This window comes from Rousettus aegyptiacus, unplaced genomic scaffold (genome assembly GCF_014176215.1).
Source record: "Rousettus aegyptiacus isolate mRouAeg1 unplaced genomic scaffold, mRouAeg1.p scaffold_m13_p_5, whole genome shotgun sequence".
Classification (NCBI taxonomy): Eukaryota; Metazoa; Chordata; class Mammalia; order Chiroptera; family Pteropodidae; genus Rousettus; species Rousettus aegyptiacus.
The window spans coordinates 23,032,334-23,056,569 of NW_023416308.1; the positions used below are offsets into that span (position 1 = coordinate 23,032,334).

Below are 24,236 nucleotides of genomic sequence, written 5' to 3' on the forward strand. Positions count from 1 at the left end.
TGAGAGTGGGGTGTGTGTCATCCTGTGTTCTCACTTTGCTATTAAAAAACATTCATTCCCACAAGTCTTGTTCTTACCACCCCCTGCCCCAGAGCTACGTCAGAGCTCGGGCACTGATCTGTTAGCGCTCCTGGGAATCGTATGCAGGAGATCGTGGTTTTGTTTTTGTTATTGACCTAGGATGGACGTACTTTAATGGGACTCGACGACTCCCTCCTAGGCTCTTAAACTGAGGACAAAGCCTTCTAGTGTGTGCCCAGCGGTGTGTAAGGAGTAAATTCTCTTCCTTTTAAAGTAAGGAAGCACCTTCGTGCTTCTGTGCTCATGTTGGCTCCTCATTTAAAGGGCACTCTCAGAGCTGCATGAGGGAAAGAACAACTCCTCTGGCATTACAGCTATTGCTCCAGTATCCTTGAGCTCATCTCAGCCTCCACATGTCACCCACGTTTGAGGTGCTGAATGCTTCCATGTGAGAGAGGCCTGTGTCCAGCTGCCTCTCCGTGCCCTCCGTGGCCGGCAGGATTGTATAGGGCACACTTTATCCCACAGCATTGCTGACCTGGTTTCCTGGGATTGACCAGGCCCCAGCTTGTCCCTCCAATCAGCAGGGCGGGGAGATCACTAGGTGAGGAGTGTTGAGATGAAGACAATGGATCCTGTGGGTAGGCTACATAATCCAGGAGCAGCAGGATGCTGGATTTCCACCTTGACTCTAACTCTCCCATGTTTTCCCAGGTTGCCCCACATAACTGGAGCACTTGTCCACTCGAAGACCACACCGCGGATGATGAAGCCTGTGACATAGGGGCATAAGAGTGCATGTAATTGACATCTTCTTTCCTTTCTTTTCCACGTTCTCTCTTCTATCCACAAACCTGTATTTGTGAGTCTTCCCAGCCTCTCTTTATGTGATTTTCATTGAAGGCCCTGGTCCCATGCTGGCACTTGAGGTCCTGGGATTGTCACTGTCTTTAATATCTCCCTGCAGTTCTTCACTTTCTCTCCATTAGGATGGCCCTGGCTCCTGACCTTCATTGCACCATTGAATTGACTTGAGCTACCCTAAGTGGCCCAGGCTGAGAGCTGGGCTGGGAGTCAGAAGGGCTTGGCTCCTTCTGCAGTGGGGCCGGGGCCCTGTTCTTCCCTGGGTACCACCCCACATGGTGAATGCCTCTGATATGCATAATTGTTCTCTTCCCTCCAGTTTTCAACACATTTCATCATGGCTGCTCCGGGAGAAAGAGTAGAGGAAACCATTTGGAAGGAAGAGGAAATAGAACTGTGGATTAGCCTTGCTTGTGCTGAAAATGGTAAGGCACATAAGTGTGCCCATTCTCCATCGCTTCCTAACTTACTTATTGGCAAATTCAAAGAGTCCCACAAAAATCTGGGGTTTAGGCTATTTCATTTGACCCCCAAAATGGAGATAAAATTGAGGTAAAACTCAGGGGAGGCCAGTGAAGGACGCCCTGGGTACACCTTGCTAGGGATGGCTACCCATTCCATTGAAGCCCTGGGGTTGCCAGCCTGCATCCTGCAGCAGTGGTTTACACTGGGCGGATAGGGCTCTAGGTGTCTATAGGCAACCATGTCTATGACTCAAGTATGCTCTGGTCACTGTGTTTTATGTGAAGGGAGCACCTAACATGGCTTGACATCTCACGCAGCAGGAATGGAGCTGCCGACCCGCCCTCTCAAACTCCAAATGGAATCCTCACATCCATCTGCTTCTCCTGAGGGTGTGCAGGCCAAGCTTCTGCCAATCAGAGGTAAATGTGGGGAAGTGGGGGAAGATTAGGTTTGCCACCTCCTAGAACTTTGTGAGCACGTAAAGTCCCGCAAGCGCAGAAGACGCTTCATGGCCACACCTCGCCGTTTCTGGATCGGGGAAGACAGAGCTCCCCATACCAAAGAACTCAAGTCCCACAAGCGCAGAAGACACTTCATGGCCACACCTCGCCGTTTCTGGATTGGGGAAGACAGAGCTCCCCATACCAAAGAACTCACAGTGTGTTCTTGGGGTGATTACTGTCTCTTTCTTTTCTAACGTATCCGTGTTAATTTAGGGTTGCAGTCAAGATAGAGAACCACTGGATCTATCTTGGGCCCTGAGGTCAGAATTCTGGCTGCCACTCAGCTGTTGTGTGAGCTGGACAAAGCCTTCTCAATGACAAAGCATCCCAGGCCTCGGCTGGGGAGTCAATATGATCATGTAAGCAAAGCCCAAAGCCCTTAGCTCAGTGGCCAGTACATACAAGGTTCTCGATACTTTATTACATACAGTGGGTTTTTGTTGTTGTCGTTGTTGTTGTTGTGTTTTCTACCAAGCAACCATTTCAGATTTTCTAGGCTCCTGGGGGACTCACCACACCTTCACTGGAGCTAGTAGGGTGGTGGGCTTGTGACTGAGACTGCCCTCCCCCAGCAATGGGCAGGTGGTCCCAGGCCAAAATGGATGCTCCCTTCCTGGAATGGGAACCGCAAACAGACGGAGTGCCTTTCACCTGAGGGTGGTGCCCTAACCACACAGTCTTTGCCAGGTGACTGTCTCCAAGAGTCCCCCTTTCAGGGTTTCCAGCTACCTTGGTTTCGTCCCATTTCCCTGTTCTCATGGTTCCCGTGACTTTGGGAGAGCCCATTCGCCTTGCAGTTTATCCGCTTGTGTCTACTTTACATCAAGTTGGCTTTTGTAGCTTATGGAACAAGACCCGTGGCGCTGACAAATGCTGCAAGGAGAGGGTCATCTGTCCTGAAAGGAAGGTTGAAGGACTGGGCACCCACGGGAGCAGGATGGCAAATTTTTAAATTGGACTCAAGGCCTTCACAGGACCTTGGCTGACCACGGCCCTCCCTCCTCATGCCACTCCATCCCCACTGGCCTCCTTGCTGTATGTCACACTCAGTGGTGGTCACGTTCCTACCCAGGGGCCTTTGCACTTGCTGTTCCCTTTGCCTGAAATGCTCTTGTTCCAGAAACCCGCACAGCCTACTTCTTTACCTTTTTGCTCGAATGTCACCTTCTCAGTGGGGCCTCCCCCAACCGCCTTACCTCCAAACACAATCCCCACCCATCTGGGCCTGCCCTGTTTGACCACTTGTCTAATTTATTTTTCTTCGGACTCTTCCAAACAACTATATCATTACCTGTTATTTTGTTGTCTACATCTCGAACTCCATGGGGCAAGGCTTTATGATTGTTTGCTCATTTTGGTAACCTCAGCATAGTAACCTGGCACATCGTAGGTACTCAATAACTCTTTCTTGACCTGATTTTCATTCAGGGAAGATAGAGTCAGAAACATGGTGGAATATGCCTTCCTCTCAGAGAGTCCATTGCCTGCCCAGCCCTGGAGGTCCTGGCTGACAGGTGCCTCCCCCTGGAGGACCCCACTCTCTCAATGAGCTGCATGGCAGGAGCTGGAGCCCCTTAAGGCCTGGTCTCTCCTGGATGGAGAGTCAGTATGTCTTGTAAGATTCTCAGCAATAACAGTAACAACAATAATAATTAAAAATAGCAGCGTCAGTAATGTTTTACGGGTGCTGGCTTTTTCTCCCATCTGGGTGTGAGTTAAGTGCTTTACACAATATGTCATTCAAGTCTCATCTCATTCCCATGAGTGAATCATATTAAACCCATTATAAAGATGAGAAAACTGAGGCTCAGAGAGTGTGCCACCATCACCAGCCACTTCCTTGAGTCCGGGACGTAGCAGACATTGAACAAATGAAATTCTCTCCCCCGTCTAAGGTGGTGGGACATGAGGCTTTGGGTAAAAGTATGGGGGTTCCTCTAGGAGGTCTGGGTGCTGCAGGTGTAGGAGCAAGGTTGTGCATCTGGCGGGTAGAGTCTTCATGCTGAGGCACCTGGGTGTCCCAGTGGCCGCTTTCAGAAGTAGCGGCGCCCCACTCCCAGATAGTTTTTACCTCACTTGGCGCCTAGGCCACTCCAGAGCTGAGCGACCCACAGCCTCCGTGTCCAGGGACTGAGAATGCTGCTCGCCCAGCCATGGCTTCTGGTCTGCGGTGTGAGGGAACGCTGGGCATGGGGGTGGTGGGAAGGCAGCCCAGGTTCTGGTCTGATTCTTCCGCTGACCTGCCGGCCCTTCCGTCTTGCTCCGCAGAGGCCCTGCAACAACATGGCAGAGGCTTCTGCGCACTTGAAGATAGAGATACGGGGGTAGGCAGGGAGGGGGCAGGGTACAGGCCCTCGGGAAAGGTGTGAGCCGCAGCACCCCGGGAAAGTGTCTCACAGGAGGGATGGCCACTGGCGGCTGGGCAGCCACCTTGGGTGTGGGGCTCACCTGGATGACGACCTGCATCCCTTAGGGCTTGAGCCAGGTGAGTATGGCAGTAGGGGCTTCAGGTATGTGGGAGAAGTGTTCTCTGGATGTTTTTCTGCTGTGAGCAGGGTTCCATGAGTATGAGTGCCCTTCCGTTGTGGGGCACACCTGCCTGAGTCTAGGTAGAACAGACACCCCGTCCTGGAGGAGCATGTGGGCTGGTCTCCCTAAGTGAAACAATCCCTTGGTGACCTAAAGGGGAATGCAGGGTAGGCTTGGAGGGCTGCATGTGAAGAAGAACTGGACCTCAGGAAAGGGGGAAAATTCCATTGTGGAAAATAAAGCCACCCCCCAACCCACCGCCACCCATACCCAATCCCAAACCTTGGAGGGACCCCCGGAGCTAGGAGACTCCTTCCGTGAGAGTCCCTGGTCGGCAGGTTTCTCCATTTTGGGGCATATGCCTGGACTCTCCTGGCAGACAGGGTCCCCTGACCACCACTTCGCTTTACTCAAGCAGGACAGTGACAGTCAGACTGGGTTCAGCTGCCCCTCTGCTCTCATTCTCCCTGAGGCCAGCCAGGAGCCCTGTGTTGCCTTTAGAGTTAAGAGCCTGCAACTTCCTGCTGAGGGGAAGACTATAGTGATGGGTTCCTGAGGAAGCATATGGATGCCTTGTGTGTGGCTGTGCGTGTCTGCTTTCACTGTGAATATTGAGTCTTAATTGGGAAGTCTCCGATGGATTACAGAGCAGGGCATGGGGCTGAGGTAAGGGACACTCCAGTGAGCCCACCATCCTTACTGAAAGTCCACCGCTTTTCTTGAATCAGCCTCCCTGAATTGCTGTACAGCTTTCTTTCCCATTTCTTTTCTTTGGAACGTCCTCCAAAGGCTTTGTGTTACTGTTATGTTTACCTCAACTGTTACTCCTTTCGTCTGCTGGTCATATGAGTATTTTCTCTTAGGAATTATGGGCAAAAACCAGTAGAGGTGAAGAAAGGCAGTTCCTTTAGCAGGTCCTCTAGGGCATCACCAGACAGGGCAGGTCAGCACACACATCCACACTTCGTGGGGAATCAGGTCCTTTCTGCTCCCGGCAGTAGCAGCTACCTGATCCAGAGTGTGCTCAGCCTACTTCAAGGCACCACCAAGGTGGGAAGCAAGGGATGGGCCCAAGTGATGACACCATCAGACTCACTGAGATTCATCTTTTGTTTCTTGATTTAATTTTTTTTTGTGGTTGTGGTGAGCTTTGGTTATCTTCAAGAGTTCTAAAATATTTGATTCTAACCATTTTGAGTCTATTCATTGCTTTGTGGTAGAAGGCCCCTTAGATTTCTTCACTCCGTTATTTTCTTCAACATCACTCTGCTCCTTAAATCTGGCCTACTTTAAATCTCACCTGCAGTAAATGACTTTCTCTGCTTTCCCATGCTCTCATCATCTCGCCGGGTGTTTTGGTTTCTCCTAACTAGGTGTGGCTCTGACTTCTTGGTGGTAACTTCAGATTGATGATACTGGATGCACGTTTCTAGCTTCCCTCTTCTCTTTCCCATAGTTTTCAGTCTGTCATGCTTGTCATAGAGCTTGCTGAGGCAGAGGAACATGAGGACCGGGTGCTGAATTTATCAGGATTCCCACAGTGGTCACATATTTCAGCACTGTCTTCGTTGGAGGTACGCCTAAGGTGCAGTCGGTATTTTAGTTTTCTCGTGTGTGTGTGTGTGTGTGTGTGTGTGTGTGTGTGTGTGTGTTTGAAAGTGAATTATGGAAAAAATATTAGAAAACACTTGTCTTTAGAAGTGGTCACATCCCTTTCCATAGGTACATTGTTTCAAAAAGAGATTGTAATAATGTATGGTAATGTCGAGACATGAATGAGGCCCCACATTTCAAGCCTCTAGTGAAAAATTCACTTTAAGTCCTTTTGCTTTTACAAAATATCCATATTTGTACCTCACTGAACAAAGAAAAAGAAATCCAAAGAGGACTTTTTATTCTTTAAAGAAAGGTGAAAGCTGTAACAGCCATCATCATGTGTTTTGCGGGAACTGCTCCAGACGCAGTGGCACCCCAGGCAGCAAGAGTTGCTCTGACAAGCTCCTTCCCTGTGAACCACACTCACATCTCAGCATCAAGCCGACCTAGCTTGGAACTGCTTGTGAGCATGAGTGCTTCATCTCCATGGAGTCTGTGGATCCGTTAGCAGGGTGTGTCCTTAGGTGATTGCTACTTCGCTTTACATCCTGTCTGCTTTAGGAAGGTTTCTTAGGAACACTCTGCTTTCAGGTAGTGGGGACTCCTGTATGTATAGATAGATGAAGGGAGAAGACATGTATAGTTGATAATTATCTTCTTAGAAATATGGATTCTTGAACCCGAAAATTTCTTTAATGTTCTGTTTAAATGTGTGCACTGTAGAACACAGTTGACAGTTGGGTGGCACAGAAATGGCAAGAATGTGTGATGACGGTACTTCAATAATAGACGCTCAGTTTTATTCAAGAGTTTACTTTGTTCCATTCCCCTCGACATTTTCACTATTGACTGTATTTGGAGGCTGGCAGGTCATTTGGCGCTATAGATCTCATATTCAAGCAAAGACACCGCATAGTAATATGTGGATGTGAGAGTCAGTGTGAAAACAAAACATTAACTTTGTAAACCAGCAGCTGGACCCCGCAGTGTGGAATGTGAAGTCACACTGAATGTCCTGTCGTGCTCTGTCACAATGGTTCTGTGCTGACATGTGTCTTGTCCTTGATTCTAACTGCCACTCCCTGTGCTGAGTGTGTGAAAGGGCTTAGCAGGAAGATACAGTCTCAAATCCACTCTATAGATGGGGAACGTTCATTGCAGCTGCAGCGATGTGTTCACATTGGCCCATTGAATGCTGTCCCTTCAAATGGCCTAGTTCCTATTGCTCAATATACTTCCTGATTATTTTAATTTTCTTTCTAGCATTTGTCATGTAAAGTTATAAATATGTCATTTCCTATTTCAGGACTCTCTCCTCCCATATAGATATGTATTGGGAAATACGGAATAGACACTGAATGCCATTTTTACCTTGTCAAACTTAAGTTTATTAATTTCAGAACTTTGAGGAGACTTCAAAACTGTGGAGATATGTAGGGAGGCTTTTTGCACAATGAAGAGATCCTAATTGTTTTTAATATGTCTTCTCTCTCTTGCCTCCTGAAGTAATTGTTGCATTCATTATATTGGGGTACGTTGCTTCCACTTGCATTTCTAGTTTTCCAAATCATATCATTAAAATGTGTAACTAGATTTCAGTTTTGAAGTAAAAAACACATTTACTTTTGTATTCTTGCTGTTTCCAAAATGTCTCATTTTACAGAGATAACAATTTTATGTTTTCATGTAACCATTCTCCTCACCAGAGCTATGAATGGTGAAAATGCAGTTAAAAAAAAAAAGAATTAGCATTTACCCAATTAATAGCCAGTATTTTAACAAACAATGATAGATTAAGATATAGGTTAATGAACCAATGGGAACTAATAGATAATCAAGTATATAAAGAGTTCGTTACACCTAGAGAAATATAACAATGTACATGTATGAGAAGAAAGTGAAAACTCATTAAATAGATAATTAATTTTTCATATAGAATTGCAGCTTTGACAAAGAAGGTGTCTCTATGAATGATGTTTTAATGTAAGGCACAACTGATTCAGTCTGATCCTCCTTCTGGAGCTCTTTCTACGACAAGGTATCTGCCTTGTTTTGGAGGGGTTTATATTTTTAAGGAGGAAATGATGCGACCTGATATTGTTTCACATTTTTGAGAATATGGGGCATTTTAATAGATAATATCCCTTCTTCAGGAAGCTGGTGTTCATCTTCTTTGCATCTTCTTTGAGTTAGGCAACTGGATCTTAGTAAAGAAATATTCTTCATTTACGTGTGGGGTGACCTCACAGTATGGACTCGAGCAGTAACTAACAGCATTTTTGACACTTTTATTTGAGTCGTTAAAACTGGAACTAGATTAAAGCAAAGTGGTTATTTATAGATGAAACAGATGTCTGTTATAGATAGAATAATGTCCTGAGAATTTGGACTCCCTGATCTTGAGTGCACACCTGAGTCTTTTAAAGTTGTGAGATCTAAGTTCAGACATTTCACCAATAACTTTCCTTAGTATTTAACCACACAAACTAATACATTAAGTACTTGAACACTTCCAAAACGTAATAGGTCTGATTTAGATGAGCATCTCCATTCCCTAGTGGAAAAATAGAGGCACAGAGAATATGCACCAGTTCATGAGCCCCTAAGTAGAACAGCCACAATGGTGTGATGCATGGGGTGCCAAAGCTAGTGCTCTGAACCACTGACCCAAACTTATTCTCAGCCATGAGATCTTATTTGCCACGCAAAGGATTTACAGCATTGTCACATGTACCTGGGATTTCCTGAGTTTAGACAGAACCTAAAAACTGTTCATGTTAGAAAGTAGCTCAGTGGTCACATTGCCTAGGTCTGTATGATGTACAATATCACAGATTTTGTCATAGTCCCTGGCGAAACAAACACATAGGAAACTCAGATGCTTTTGGTCAGGGCACAAATCCTGAGATTCGGTGAGCATCACTTGGGACACATGTACAAACTGTCAGTTCTCGGTCACCCTTAGCATGGATCCCAGATCTGATGAAAGTGGGGAAGGTTCTGTAGTTTTATTACATGGCACTATGAGTATGTACTCTAGAAACACTGAAGTCCCATGAGGTATACATCCAAGGGACAATGACAAAAAGAACTTAAGGTACCACTTAATCAAGAGACTCATATGTCACCCTCTTGCCATTCTCTGTACAGATGCGCTATAGAGCCTCCATGCTCAGCAGGACCTGCTCTCCATTTTACCTTTTCACACGGGGTGTCTGATCTGAACTTCGACAGCCACCCCCAAAACAAATACCAGCACATGGCAAGAAAAAGTAGACCATGGAAAATTATCTAATCACTTATAGTGGTTATTTGTAAAGATCTCAATTCCACTATTTTCTACTAGCCAATAATCGCTTAATAGCAAAGGTTAATGAATATGTACAGTTAAATGATATGCCTGATGTCAAATTCAAAGTTTGCATATAATAAGCCTGCACTCGAGGATTGAACAAGTCAACTGCATCCAAAAGACTGTGGTGACATTCATGTTTACAATTGGTTATAGATCGGACCAGTTTTACAGTGTGTCTTTTATGCATTTTCTACTTAGCACTACTTTTATAGCCTAGCTCACAGTTGCAATTATCTCTTCCAAAAGGGACAGATCCTTGGATAACAAAGGTAATCTTGAGAGATTTGATAAGTCTGGGATTGAAAAATAATGAGGGCTTTGTTTTGAGACACGAATGACCTAGTTCTTGAAGAATTTTTGCTTGTCTTTTTTGTGGGGTGGGAGTATTTGTGCTTTTGAGAGTAGAGAGGTAATTCTTTCCTGATTAATATGGGGACACCCTTAAAGTATGGCCATCATTCTCTCTATGTCCCATCAGGAACTCTAGGACAGAGATATGCAATCCTAAGAACAAGATGTGGCTCTCTTGTGCAGGATTATGGTCTTCCTGAGAGCAGGCTGGGCTTCAAAGGAGGGTGTGGAATGCCAAGAGACAATCTACCAGGTCCCTACTTTGGGATGTCATAAATCAAAAACCAAAAGCCAGTAAGTTCAACAAGGCAAGCATATGAAAATGCATTCAACCACACCAGTGATTAGGAAAATGCATATTAAACTACATCTCACTCTTACAGCCCCCAGAATAGGCACTTTGTCAGAAACACCAGCCAGGGCTGGCAAGGATGTGGAGGAACTGGAATTGTCACACGTTCCTGTGGAAACATACATTGGGTTAGCCTCCTTAATAATTGGTTCCTCACTGTGTTTTGCCATTATCTCTACTAATGTTTTAGCAATCCCCCTCTTACAACCTATGTCAAAGTCACATGAATGAGATGAGTCCTGATGAGGCTGGTACATAATCACTCACGGCAGCATCATTCCGAGTAACTACCATGGGAAATGCCCATTTCTGTATCTAAGTGGAGAGGGAGTGAATTACTGTCCATGTACTTACAATGTGATATCCAGGCACCACAAAGCAAAAAGCAATCGTTAGCTTCAGAAAGCAACACAGGCAAAATTCACATCATATTCTATAAGAATATCCCCTGAGAAACAGGAGTTTCCTCTGGTTATTTTCATTTATATGACATGCAAGAGTGAGAATTCTTCAACATGGTGGTCACCATCAGAATACTGGGTACTTGTTGGGGCTATGGACTGGGAAGTAGAAAAGTTAGGCTGTCAGGGTGCTGCAGACATCTGGGGGTCGATGTGCATTGATCGTGTGTCCCATAATCAATGTGATAGGTGTTTCAAGTACACACTAAACTCCATGATCTTCCTGAATCTCAGCTTTGACTCATATGGCATTTGGGGGAAACCAGTGAGTAATAGCATTAAAAGATCGAACTGAGAATAAATTCTCTCTCATTTCCCTCTAGTCCGTTACCAGCAAGATATCTCATGCTCTCTATACTGAGAATGCATTTGTCACGCTCCTTCTTCATGCATTTTTACATAGGAAAAGTCCACCCAGGAAAATGTGGCCACAAGGTCACCTACTTGAGAAATACCAAGGTCCAGCCAGTGGGTCAGTCCATGGAAGGTAATACGGTAATTCAGTCATCAATTTATTGGCAACACGTGTATTTAAAAGAGGCTATCAAGCTGTTTACATTAAAAAGTATAAAGTAAGCATTTAGAAAGAATAAGTACAAAAGAAGAAAGATAAAAACAATGTTATTTCATAAAGAAAATGTTAGGCTCAATTATCGTTCTATGATTTCTATGGAATATTTAAAATGAAAATAAGGTCAGTCTTGTACACACACACACACATATCCAGGTAATAGATCTACAGTGAACACACCCTAAATTTTTCATCACATTAAGACAGTCTCGATAGCACCCAAAAAATGGATGTTTAGAGAAAAGAGTTACACAGGCCCAACTCTTCTGAAAGTAGATGCCAAATCTGAAACCAACACCAGTAATATGAATCCAGGCATTTTTAGTTGGGAAAGTGAAAAATCATGGTGGGCCTTTTCTCGTGCTCATGCAGAGAGGACCATTGGCTGTTTGAGACTGGCCTGGACAAATGCCAAGAACGGATCTTACCATCTGTCTAGTGGGATGGACATTTGGGAACAGAGGGGAAGAGGTCTTAGGGATCCTCTGGGAGTTATTTTGCTTTGATGCTTGCTTTTGTTTTGGGGTGTGTTTGTGATTAGAAGTGATTCTGAGAGCTGTGACAGCCTTTTTGTGACCAGGACGTGAAAAGCCTGAGGATTAAGGCCAACAAACTCAAGACAGGAAAACGAAAGAGACTGAGTGCTTGATGAGGGTGTTGTGTTGCTGAGCCAAACCTGGGATACTCTATCTCTACACTTACTGCCAGGTAAGAAAAATAAGCTCCCGTTACAAATGGATTTTTAATTGAGCCTTCTGTAACTTGTAGCTAAAAATTTTCTAGGTGGAAGTTTATATTTCCAAGATATTAAATAACAATATAGTTTTTAACAAATGAATACTTTAGTAACATTTTTACTCCTTTTTGGTAAACATTGAAAAGAGAAACTGAAATTTATTATGATAGAAAGGTGAGTTTGTGCAGATTTAAACTTAAATTTTAAGTATTATCTCTGGTTCACCTTACCTGTGTCCTTTGCTCATTATACTTTGTGGTCTCTGAAGCATAAACATTCTCCAACAGTCTTTTTTTTTTTTTGGTTTTTTAATATTTTCTAGGCAAAGCAAACTTTAGTTGACCTCATAGATTGCAAGAACCTTGTCAGCTTACAATTCCTCATTTTTTTTTTACACCTACAACATCTGGTTTTCCTAGATGGTCTCCCATCCAAATACTAACCAGACCCAACCCTGCTTCTGAGATCAGACAGAATCAGGCTTGTTCAGGGTAGCATGGCCGTAGATACTTTTTTATATTTCTGAAAAGGCTAAAAGTTTCTACAGACTTAATGTATGTAAAATATATAAATCAATCAAAATAATTCTTTTGTGGATTCTCATCACATATAACTCTGAATTATATTAAATTTTTTGGATTATTTGTTTTAGTTCTGTGAAAAAAAATCATTGGTATTATAATAGGAATAGCACTGAATCTGTAGATCGCTTCAAGTAGTATGGACATCCTAACAATTTTAATTATTTTGATCCACGAGCATAGTATAACCTTCCATTTTTTGAGAATCTGATTCTGGGGCTCCAGAAAAATAAATAAATAATGTCCTATATCCTTCGCGTTTCACATTTAACATCTCTATTGACTTATTTAGAATCCGTAAATATATATTTTATACTGGCTTATATAATAAATGGAAACAAGTAAAGGCAGCCTGCAGTGCTCTTTATTGTTAATGATGCTTACTAAGTCCCAGGGTCAACACTAAGTTTCCAAATTTGACATCTTATTTAATCTTCACATCAACGATATTCAATAGGCACAGACAGATATGATTAGTATGGTATGGCCGAGATTGCTAGCTGTTCATCTTTTTCCAGAACACACGCTGCCCCAGGCTATCTTGCAGTGAGCTGCCACATTTGACTGAGTTCGAGACATGATGGACACCATTCCAGGGCCAGTGTGTGCCCTTTCCACATTCTCTTTAACCTTCTGTGGGCTAGATATAAATGACAATGAGGCCCTGAGTTGGTGACGAAGCTATAAAAAAAAAAAGCCAGGAAGTGATTGCAATAGAGTCAGGAAGAAGAATAGATGAATGGGGCACACAGAAGGCTCTTGGGTTCTGTCGGTGTTCTAATTACACGTCTGCATGTTGGTTATATGCTGTTCATATAAAAATTACTTAAATCATATGTTTTATATACTTCTATGTATGTATTTATGATAAATTTGACACTAAATTAAGTCTACAAAACTTTTATTATATTTCTTCAATTGAACATTAAACTAACTCAAAAGCAAAAATTGATATAAATGCCCAAGTATATGGAACAGTCTTAGCACAGAATGCTTCACACAGAAAAAAGCAGCAGAGGCAAAGTAATGCATACAAAGTTATCCAGACCAGTCTGGGGAAAAGATAATTCTCTTTACCAATCCAATGAAGGCTTGCCACAAGTTGTAAGAGGAGAAAAGCCAATATACAACCTTATCATACGGTTCTGGAGAATACTATACATATATCATTTTGCTTAGGTTTATGCTATTATAAAGAGGGTATATTTTTCATCTCATATAATTTTGTGTTTCCAAACTTTTCTAATTCTTGATAAAATCTTTTCTTAAATAACTTTCTTAGAAATTATTTTGGACAATTGTGTTATGATAACAATTTAGGAATATAGAAACATTGATATATTTAGGCATAGAGAAAAGACTGTGCTCCAATCTCCAGAAGTATCACAAATTATAACAATTGGGTTAGAATCAAGTGTCATAATTTTAATTCAAGTTCAGAGGTGACTTAGCAGTAAGTAACTTTGTGTTGAGTCCCAGAATATACGGTAAGAGTATTTTATGTCTCACTTGCCTGGATGAACATTATTCTGGAGATCAGAATAGACCTGATTTTGAAGATGGAAGTCAGCTATGTTCAAGTAAGGGGAGAATGAATAAGTAGCTGGCCACTGTTTCTTTGCATATTTGCACCCATAATGTAGTCACCATGACTTTTGCTTTCTGTAAATAAGTCACAATATTAGGAACTTGCCATGGACTCGAAACAAATTATTTTTTTTTAATGGTGAAAATTAACAATATGGCAGTTCTTGCTAGGAATGACGAAGATAACAGAAACATAAAACACAAACTAGAAAGAGACAATTATGTAAGATAAAGGCCAGGGACAAGAGCTTACTACCTTTGACCCCTGGATGGAGTTAGGAAATGTGAACAGATTAACATTATTTGACAGAACTCTGGTTTTAATCTTTAGGTTGTTGTTCCTTCCTAGGATGCTGTTCCCTTCTTCATTGCACACCTTGTTATCTATACCTTACCTCCATTTGAACTCCCAATTTTTCATATGTTAACTTAATTATTCTTCCCTTATGAAGCCATCCTTGAATAATGCTCTCTCCCACAAAATATTACACATACAGTTGATTATTTGTGGATGTTATATTCTATAAAGTCACCATGAACACTGAAATGCTGAACCATTGCTCCTACTGGAAATACAGGGTTAAGTTCCTGTGAGCCTATGGTCATAACATGTTTGCCAACTGATAGATATGTAACCTTATGTGTATTTCTGTATAGAGACACCTTGTTTAATATATACTGTTGGTTCATTAACATTGAACTCAGACATAACACCGCTATAACTCACGCTTTAACGAAGCTTATCTGACACCCTTAAATTCTCCAGAACACACAACACCACCTTATTGCATTTAGGAACACCAAGAAGCTTCAGCACTCTTGGGGCATACATCAAAACTACCAAGAAAGGTATAAAATTGGGAAAAGTGTAGCACTAAATAGACAACAAGAAGGACAATTGTCTGCTGTGTGAGAACAGAAACAAGACGGCAGAGGATTTCACCTCAGATTGTTTGACTTCAGCTGAGAACATGCACATCAGGCAACCCAATTTTTTCGCTGCTCTGCATTGCTACAAAAAAAACTAGGGAAGCACCATAAGTATTAATTTGGGGTGACAGATACATTTTAGTGAACAGAGTCAACAGACTGAACAGCTAGGTCTTTGTGAACTAATTAATTTGTTTTCTTCTTCCTATCCCCATGGTCTTATACTTAAATAAAGCTTTTGAATATTGTACAAATGAATGAATGAATTGAATAAAATGTATTTTGGTTAATGTTTTTAGTACAGTCTCCATATATTTAGAAAAACTTTTTGTTAATTAAGGACTTCGTGCATAAATTTTGGTGATATCTGCTTTAGTTGCTTGGGGTTTGTTTTTAAATTTTGAGGTTTTTTGTTTAGTTTTTCATCTATCTTATTTTTTTCTCTTTTTACTGTTTGACCTCCTTTGCCCATTTCTTCCACCCCCTAATCCCTACCTCCCACCTCTGGCAACTACAAATCTGTTCTTTGTATCTATGATTTTGGTTGATTGATTGATTGATTACTTTCACATATAAGAGAGTTCATATGGTATTTTGTCTTTATCTAACTTATCTCACTTAGCATAATGCCCCCTAGGTTTATTATTGTTGTTACAAATGGCAAGATCTCATTTTTCTATGGCTGAGTAATATTCCATTGTATATACCACATCTTCTTTATCCATTCATCTATCAGTATACGCTTAAGTTGCTTCCATATATTAGCTATTATAAATAATGGTGAAATAAACATAGGGGTACATATATCTTTTCAAATTAGTATTTTGAATTTCTTTGGATAAATACCCAGAAGTAGAATTGCTGGGTCGTACAGTAGTTCTATTTTTAGTTTTTTGAGGAACCATCATACTGTTTTTCATAATGGCTGCACCAATTTACAATCCCACCAACAGTGCACATTTCTATTTCTCCACATTCTTGTCAACACTTGTTGCTTCTTCATTTATTGATAATAGCCATTCTGACAAGTGTGAAGTGATATCTCATTGTGGTTTTGATTTGCATTTCTCTGATGATTAATGATGCTGAACATATATCATGCATCTGTTGGCTATCTATGTGTCCTCTTTAGAGAAATGTCTATTTAAGTCTTCTGCCCATTTTTTAATTAGAGTTTGTTTTGTTTCATTTTTGATATTGAGCTGTGTGAGTTCTTCATATATTTTGGATATTAACTCCTTATTGGACATATCAGTTGAAAATATATTCTCCCATGGAGTAGGCCACATTTTTGTTTTATTGATGGTCTCCTTTGCAGTGCAAAATCATTTTAGTTTGATGTAGTCCCATTCGTCTACTGCTTCTGTGTCAGTGCAGAGTTCTATATGTTGACAGTGATGGCTTATGCAAGCCTTGCAGCACATTGTCACCATGTCCCTTCAGGTCTATTCTCTGTAGGTTGCGATTGTATATGTGCTTAGACATTTTTTGGTGCCTGGACCACACAGGATGCATGCTGAGGTTGATGTCCTGTGATACCAACACTATCGACCACTACATGTGTGAGATATTCCACCTCCTGGAGCTCTCCTGCACCAGCATCATCACATCAACGAACTAGTAGCTCTCATTGTTATGAGCTCTGGTGTCGGTGTCTCCAGCTTCATCATCATTGTCTCTTACACTTTCATTCCCCTCAGCATCCCATGCATTCATTTCACTGGTAGAAAATCCAAAGCTTCCAGCACTTGTAGCTCACACATAATGGTTGTTTCTATTTTCTTTGGGTCAGAGACATTCATGTACCTTCATACTTTTCCTGTTTTGTCCATGGACAAGAGTAAAGTGTCTGTTGTGTTATCTACCATAGTTGTGCTTATGCTCAATTCACTAATCTACAGCTTCAGGAAAAAGGAGGTTAAGGTTGCCCTGGAAAAAAAGCATTACATTATTTAACAGGGTTGTTGGGAAGAAGTTAATGCAAATGTCAGTTTGTAGCATAGTATTGGGGGCCATATAGTTGTGAAATTTATTCCCTTCACTTCCTTCTTCCTTCTTGTTCTTCCTCCCTCTCTTTCTTCTCTCCCAGTATTTAATTGTAAGAACAATTTAGAAGTAATATTCACACCTTTTTAAAGTAGGTTTACTAGTTCATAGCAGACAAAACTGTTCTGGTTATGGAAAAAATATCTTTCATAGAATCCTTAGATACTAGAGTTCTTGTTTCAACTTCAGACCTATATTTAACTGTCTAATATCTTTGTTTGAATACTCCACAGGCACCTAAACTTAACATGTGAAAATTAACCTATCATAGCAATATCTCCAAGCCTATCAAACTCTCGTCTCTTCCTGTGATCTCTGTTATAGTGAATGGCACCATCCTCTCACTGCTAAAACTTCAAACTGCTGTTTTCTGTGATTTCTCTCCCTTTACTTGTCTTCCACACACAATTTATCATGTGCTGAAGATGCTTGTTCTCCCCCTGGCACCATCATTTCTCATCTGGACACCAGCCTCCTAACTGGCCTCTCCCTCTCTTATCGTCCCCCTTAAAATCTATTCTCCACACGGCAACCAAAGTGTTCTGTCCATGCTTCCAGTGAGATAGTATTTACCTTGCTTTACTCTGTTCACTAAGAAAGCCTTCAGATAAAACCAAATCTCCACAGTATTCTGAACAAGGATCTTAATATTTCTACCCTAATCTTCTGTCACTACGACCCCCTCCTCCATGCCTTCTTCCCAGCACTCTACTAAAGTTATACTAAACTTTCCCAATTTAATACATTCTTATTTCTTTGCAGACTTTCCCACAAGCTCTTCTTCCAGCCTGGAACACCCTGATGTACCGTCTTCCTTTGCCTTGCTCAACCTACCTCACCTTCAGGAGTAAGTTGTCCAGAACCTCTGGCAGTCTTTCCAGGACAAAAAGACAAGGGAAGATGACCTTTGGATAAATGCTCACAGCACTCTGTGCCTACCCTATTGTGGTACAGATCCCATTGTACTGAAATTTCTTTACCCCTTTAATGTATACTCTGATTGTATTTATTGAATTATTTTTTTTAAAAAAAAAGAACTTTAAAAAACTCACGTGCAGCAAAAATTTTAGTTTTGTACAAGGTATTATGTTGTATAAGACATATAGTTATCCAACATGGATTTTCAAAAATGGTAGGAGAATAACTTGAGAATTTATAGAATATATAGGTGTTTCTCTTGCTTTCTTTTGCCTATCTTTCCTTGAAAATACATTTTGCTTATTGAACAGCGAGGCTTTCTCCATGATTACATTCTATTTACTTTTCTTTTTCTAGCACACTCTTATTACCTGCTTCTTACCCTATTTGTTTTCTGTAATGCTTCAGATGTCAGCTAAAGGAAAACTCCCATTCAACCCAGTGTCCAAACTTTAGACACTCTTTTTTTTTTTTTTTAACATATTTCTCAGAATGTAGTGGCCAGGGCTCTGAAACAAGTACTGAGAGTAATTTTCATCATCAGCTTTTATAATTGCCTGAATATTTGTTTTCCCTGTGAGGAAAGGCACCATGTGTATCATTCTCTATTATACCTCCAGTGGAGTATCAGACACTCAGCAAAGGCTCAATAAGTATTGGTGGAATAATTAATTGCTTGTTGTTAAAAGGAGTTAAATTTTGAGTCATAAACAAGAAGTATTTTAAAAGAAAAAGAGCTACTCAACGAATTATCACTTCTTTCTCCTGGAATGATTTTTGTTACTTTCTTTCACAGCACTTTCTTTTCCATACTCCCTTAAAGCCCAATGATGGGAATCAAAGATTTATTTATTTTTGTCTAGATTGTTGTGTGTATTCAGATGGCAGAGGAGGAAGGTAGGAGTTGTGCAGACTCCTGGAAGCAAAGTAGAGCAAGCTTACAGTTCCTGGTGTTAGACTACATGGGATTGAATTTCAGCTCTGTCATTTGCTAATTATGTCACTATGAAAAATTTACTTACATCTCAAGATATCAGTTCCTCATCTCTAAAATAAGAAAAATAATGGTATCTACTTAAAAGGATGTTTGTGAAGATTGTTATCCATTTACTTAGGATTCAAGATTTGCCACTTTATAGCAGTGTTATTTAATTTTCATCTCAGATTAATAATTTGCAAAGTAAGAGATTTGGCTGGATAAAGTCAAGTGTTATATTCATTTAAAAAATCTTGTGACAACTGTGTCAGTTTATTGATTTATTTACTAATAGAGTTGAACTAATTAATGATTCACAACTTAAATATGTGTCAAAATCATTCAAGTAACATTTAAAATTATCTCCCGGTTTTATCTCAGACTTAATCAGAATTTACATGTGACCAGGGCTTAGGAATATGCACTTTTAAAATTCTTTTCGAGTGATTGTAATACTGTTGTTTGAATAACTGGTGATTTGAAACTTTTCACTCCTAACATTTTTATGATTCTAAAACCATCTCTGTGGGCCTGCAAATTGGTATAGCCACTATGGAAAACAGTATGGAGGTTCCTCAAAAAAACTAAGAATTGATCTACCATATGATCCAGTAATCCCTCTACTGAGTATTTACCCTAAAGACTTGAAAACCCATATCCAAAAAGATATTTGCACACCGATGCTCATAGCAGCATTATTCACAGTGGCCAGGACATGGTAGCAACCAAAAGGTCCTATGATAGATGATTGGCTAAAGATCCTGTGGTACATATATACAATAGAATATTACTCAGTCATAAGAAGAGATGAAATGCATCGTTTGCGACAACATGCTAAGTGCAATAAGCCAGACAGAAAGAGTTGAAAATCATAAACAAACAAGACAAACAAACAGAGACTCATGGACATGGACAATAAACTAATGGTTACCATAAGTGAAAGGGGAGGAGGAAGGAGGGAGGTAGACAAGGTAAAGAGGATCAAATATGTGGTGACAGAAAGAAATTTAACTATGGGAGGTGAACAAACAGTGTAAATATATATGTGCCTTACTGTAACTAAATAAACAAAAAACAAACAAAGTAATTGTTGTTAGGAAAAAAATAAATAAGATAAAACCATCTCTGGACAGGGGAACATGTAGGCCCTTATTAACATTACTAAAAGTTGAGATTTTATGATGTCAGGAAAGATAATTAAATACATCAAGAAAGCAAGAGGTCAGTAATGTTCAGCACTGTGGAGAGGTCAGGTGAGGAAGGCACCAGATTATGTGCTCTGTACTGGGAATGTGCAAATTTAGCAAGAGAAGTTTATGAACATGGTAGAAGCAGAAACCTAATTGCAATTGATAAAGGAATGAAAGAGAGGGAGGAAGTAGAAAATTATGCATAGCTTACTCATTTTAAATATATTGGAATAGTAATCATATCAATGGAAAAACATAGAAAGCCTGGAAATAATCTCATGTACATGTGAATATTTAAAACACAATAAAGGTAACATTTCAATCAGTAGGGGAAATGGTCAATTTTTAATAAATACTAGTAAAGCAATGTATTTGTTACTTATGAAAAAATACAGCTAGATATATACATTAACCACACGCCAAAATAAATTCCATGTATATTAAAGAATTAAATATAAAATTTTTAATTATAAAAGAACCAAAGAATATATATGTAAATATTTATCTGATATCAGGGTGAAGGCAGAAGAAACCATAAAAGAAAATGTTTTTTTTTTAACCCAGTCATGAAAACTTCTGTAAATATAACAATAACAAATAAAAGGCATTAACTTTCACCTCCTGATGTACAGTGAACTAGATATTGTGGTAGGCCCCACTACTACAAAATAACTAAATTATGCATAAAATATAACATGTATTGATTGGTTATGCAAACAGGATATATGGGGAATTACCAAGGATAACAAAAAGAAAGGCAAGGAGGAAAAAAAAAGAAGGGAGGAAGGAAGACAAACTTTAAAAAATAAGTCACTGAGATGAGAGGAATAATCTGGGAGTATACACACATGAGAGTATGGAATGGTATTATTCAATCAGGCCTGCAACTAAGTCAGGGACATAAATCTGGTTCTCCCAAATTAAACCTGGGAAATTAAAAGGAGAGAGGAACAGTTCTAGAGTGGTAATATGCACGTTTTTTTGTTTTTTTTTTGTTCTGAAACTAACAAATGTAAATACTCATTGAAGGAAAACATCATTAGCAATCCCAATTTCATCTCTTGGGTTTTTCAAAGCCTAATATAAACCACATGTAATTTGACAATCAAATATCATTAAATTCACAATGGGAGAAAAAAGAGAACAACCTTTAGAGAGTCATCAGAAATAATGAATAAAAGACATAGACCCTCACGGATTTTAGATATTTGAACTTTAGATATGTAATTACAAATAATGATATGTGAGGTAATAAAGAACAGACAGTCATAGAAATAAGCAAGCAAAAAGAGACTATGAAAAAATTTAAGAGAGAGCTTTTAGAAATGTAATTGCTACAATAACATTAACTCAATTCAACTGACACAGACTTGAAGAAGAATCTGAGGAAATTACTCATAATACAGCACAGAGATGCTAGAAGATGCAAAAGGCTAAAGATTGTAGAACATAGAACAAGCAGGTGTCATAAATGTCCAATTGGAGTCCTAGAAGGAAAAGTAGAGAACAGAATACAAATAATTTGAAGAGATGAATGTTGAGTATTTTCTAAGACCAATGAAGGTATGAATCTGCAGACACAGTGAGTTAGGATGGGCAAAGTTAATGAGAGGAAGGTAACAAATAAGAGGTCCAAAATCAAAGGAGAGAGGGACAAATTATGCAGGTATATAGGAAACACAACATATGCAAAGTTGGACAAATAAAAAAAAACCATTCCCAGACACAATATGATACTGCAAAAGAAAAGAAAGAAAGAAAGAAAGAAAAGAATCTAACTGGATAAAGAGACAAGACAGATCACCTTGAAAGGAAGGACAAACCGACGAGGACCTCTAACAACAGTAAACCAGAAGACAGTGAATGCAGTGAATCCATCTATTCACCCATATCACAAATATTTATTACCATTCCTTTCAGTGTTCCAGGCACTAGAAATATACCAAGGAGTAATATAAACTAAAATCCCTACCTGCATGAACTTTACCATGAATAAAATAAATCAATTATATTATATAATAGAAGATGGTTAAAATAAAAAAATAAATCAGAGAAGAGCATACGAAATTCTGGGAATAAATCTTTAAATTACGTGGTTGGGGAAGTTTCACTAAGTGTTATTGGAGTGAAAATTTGAAGATGGTGAGGATTTAAACCAGGTAGCCATCTAGAGAAGAATATTTTACAAAGAGGAGTTGGCTGGTGCAAATGTTCCGAGATGGAAGGTGCTTAAGCAATTGAGGAACAACAACAAAAAGAATTCATCTTCCCTAATAGCAAAAATATCTGTAAATATAACAGATATATATCTGTAAATATAACTTCCTATTGAGGAAGTTTCTTCAATCTTCAGTGGGTCTTAGGATGTAGTAACCATTTCATTTCATGGGAAATGTGTTATCAAGGGGAAAAAATAAAGGAAGGCATTTTTAATTTAATATTATTTGATAGCTGAAAATTTTATCACTTTCCCTCCCAATATTTCCTAGGATTTTTAGGGTGTAGTTGCAAAATAAGTGACATGTAATTAACTTGCAGGCAAATACATTAACTGTTTCTTCTTTTATTTCTTAATTGTAATAATTAAGTCTAAAATGTATGAAAGAGATGGTGATGTTAGGTTGGGTTATGTTCTAGAACCTTAAAACATTTTTAAATAAAAAAATTACAATACATGTAGGCGTTCATCTCAGTACTGTTTTAATTGTTAAAAACAAGAAGCATAAGTGCTCAATAAATTGATTGAACAGCATGGTACAATTAGATACTTGTATAGATATCACAAATTATGTTGCAGAAAATATTTTCATGAAAAAATGTGTGTATACCATATACATGAGAAAACAAATCGTAAACATATAAAATATAATCTGTTTTGAAAATATATATTATATATGCATGTGAAAGTATGTATAGCACATATTAATGTACACGCATACATACACACATATATGTATGTGCATTTTTTAAATCTACAGATTTACATGAGTCTAAAAATACTGAGAATTATTTTTATACTTTATAGTCTTTTATATTTTCTACAATGGTCATATATTAGTCATTAGCAAGTAGAAAATGAAAGTAGTTCTCACATTCATTTAAACATTAAAATTCTATTATTTTTTTTTAACAATTTGAATTTAATTCCTTTAAGTTAAAATCCCCTTGGAAGTTGAAATGAAAAATAAATTATCTTGCAATCCTGCATCTGTTAAAGATCATGAAAAAAAAAATCCCAGTGTAAACAAAAACTTTTAGTAAATCCATAAGGTCTTCATCTCCTTCGAGACATAAAGGAGATTTACCTGTGGGATTTGTTTTGTTTCTTTGTTGAGGAATTATGGACTTTCTTTTGTGTGCAAGGGGATTGAGAATAGCATAGGGACTCATTAGATTAAATGCAATTAGGGAGGGAATTCTACAAAAGTTATACAACTGTGGATTGAATATCAGAGAGTACACTACTCTTTCTTGCCCTTTTCTCTATCATGTTTTTAAATCTTGTTATTGTCTAATGTTTATTCCATAGTTACAACTCATCATTTCTTTCCCCTTAATTAGCCTGAACTGTGGCAAAATGTAACCAGGATGCATATTAGTTATTCCTGGAATTTTATGACTATGAATCTCTATCCTATATTAGATAAAAAGTGAGTTCTTTGGCCAAAAAGGTAGCAGAGAGATAATTAAAAACAACTATTACCTTTAAAGAATAAGATTAAGAGCAACACATACAACTAAATTAACATATAAAATGTTATTTTATTCCGTCAAAAATAATTATTCAGCTCTTCTCGCCCTATATAATTATGTGACATTACCTTGGTGTTCTAGGTTCTGAAATAAAAAGGTAAATAAGGAAAACATAGGGCCCTGGCCTTCTGAGTTTACCATCTTGTCAGTGTTTTACAACCTTTTCAAAGCTGTGTCCCCTTACAATACTTGTAATTCTTCTGTTTGTACCCAAAATAAAGAAAATTTTGTAGAATTTAGATTTTTGTAATCTTTATTATGAAAACAATGTCTATTAAATATGTGTTTTCAAACTGCACATAACTTATACGTAACTACTGCCAATCCTACTATCTGTTAGGAACAACATTTAGTGAGTATGTAATTTAGGTTGTTTAATTTATAATAGTTGTTACCAGTTCACTTTCTATGTTAAGGGTCTTCTTTTATCTCTCAAATATAATATCAAATA

At 39.2% G+C, this 24,236-nt stretch overlaps 1 long non-coding RNA gene and 1 pseudogene across 1 annotated transcript; one reads left to right on the forward strand and one right to left on the reverse strand.

The window, feature by feature from the left end:
- The first annotated feature begins 10,895 nt into the window (after positions 1 to 10,895).
- On the forward strand, positions 10,896 to 17,924 carry LOC107521833. Its single transcript, XR_001599651.2, has 3 exons — positions 10,896 to 10,984; positions 11,610 to 11,776; positions 17,711 to 17,924. It is a non-coding gene; the product is annotated as an uncharacterized LOC107521833 (long non-coding RNA).
- LOC118603176 lies at positions 12,199 to 12,312 on the reverse strand (annotated as a pseudogene).
- Positions 17,925 to 24,236: the final 6,312 nt, after the last annotated feature.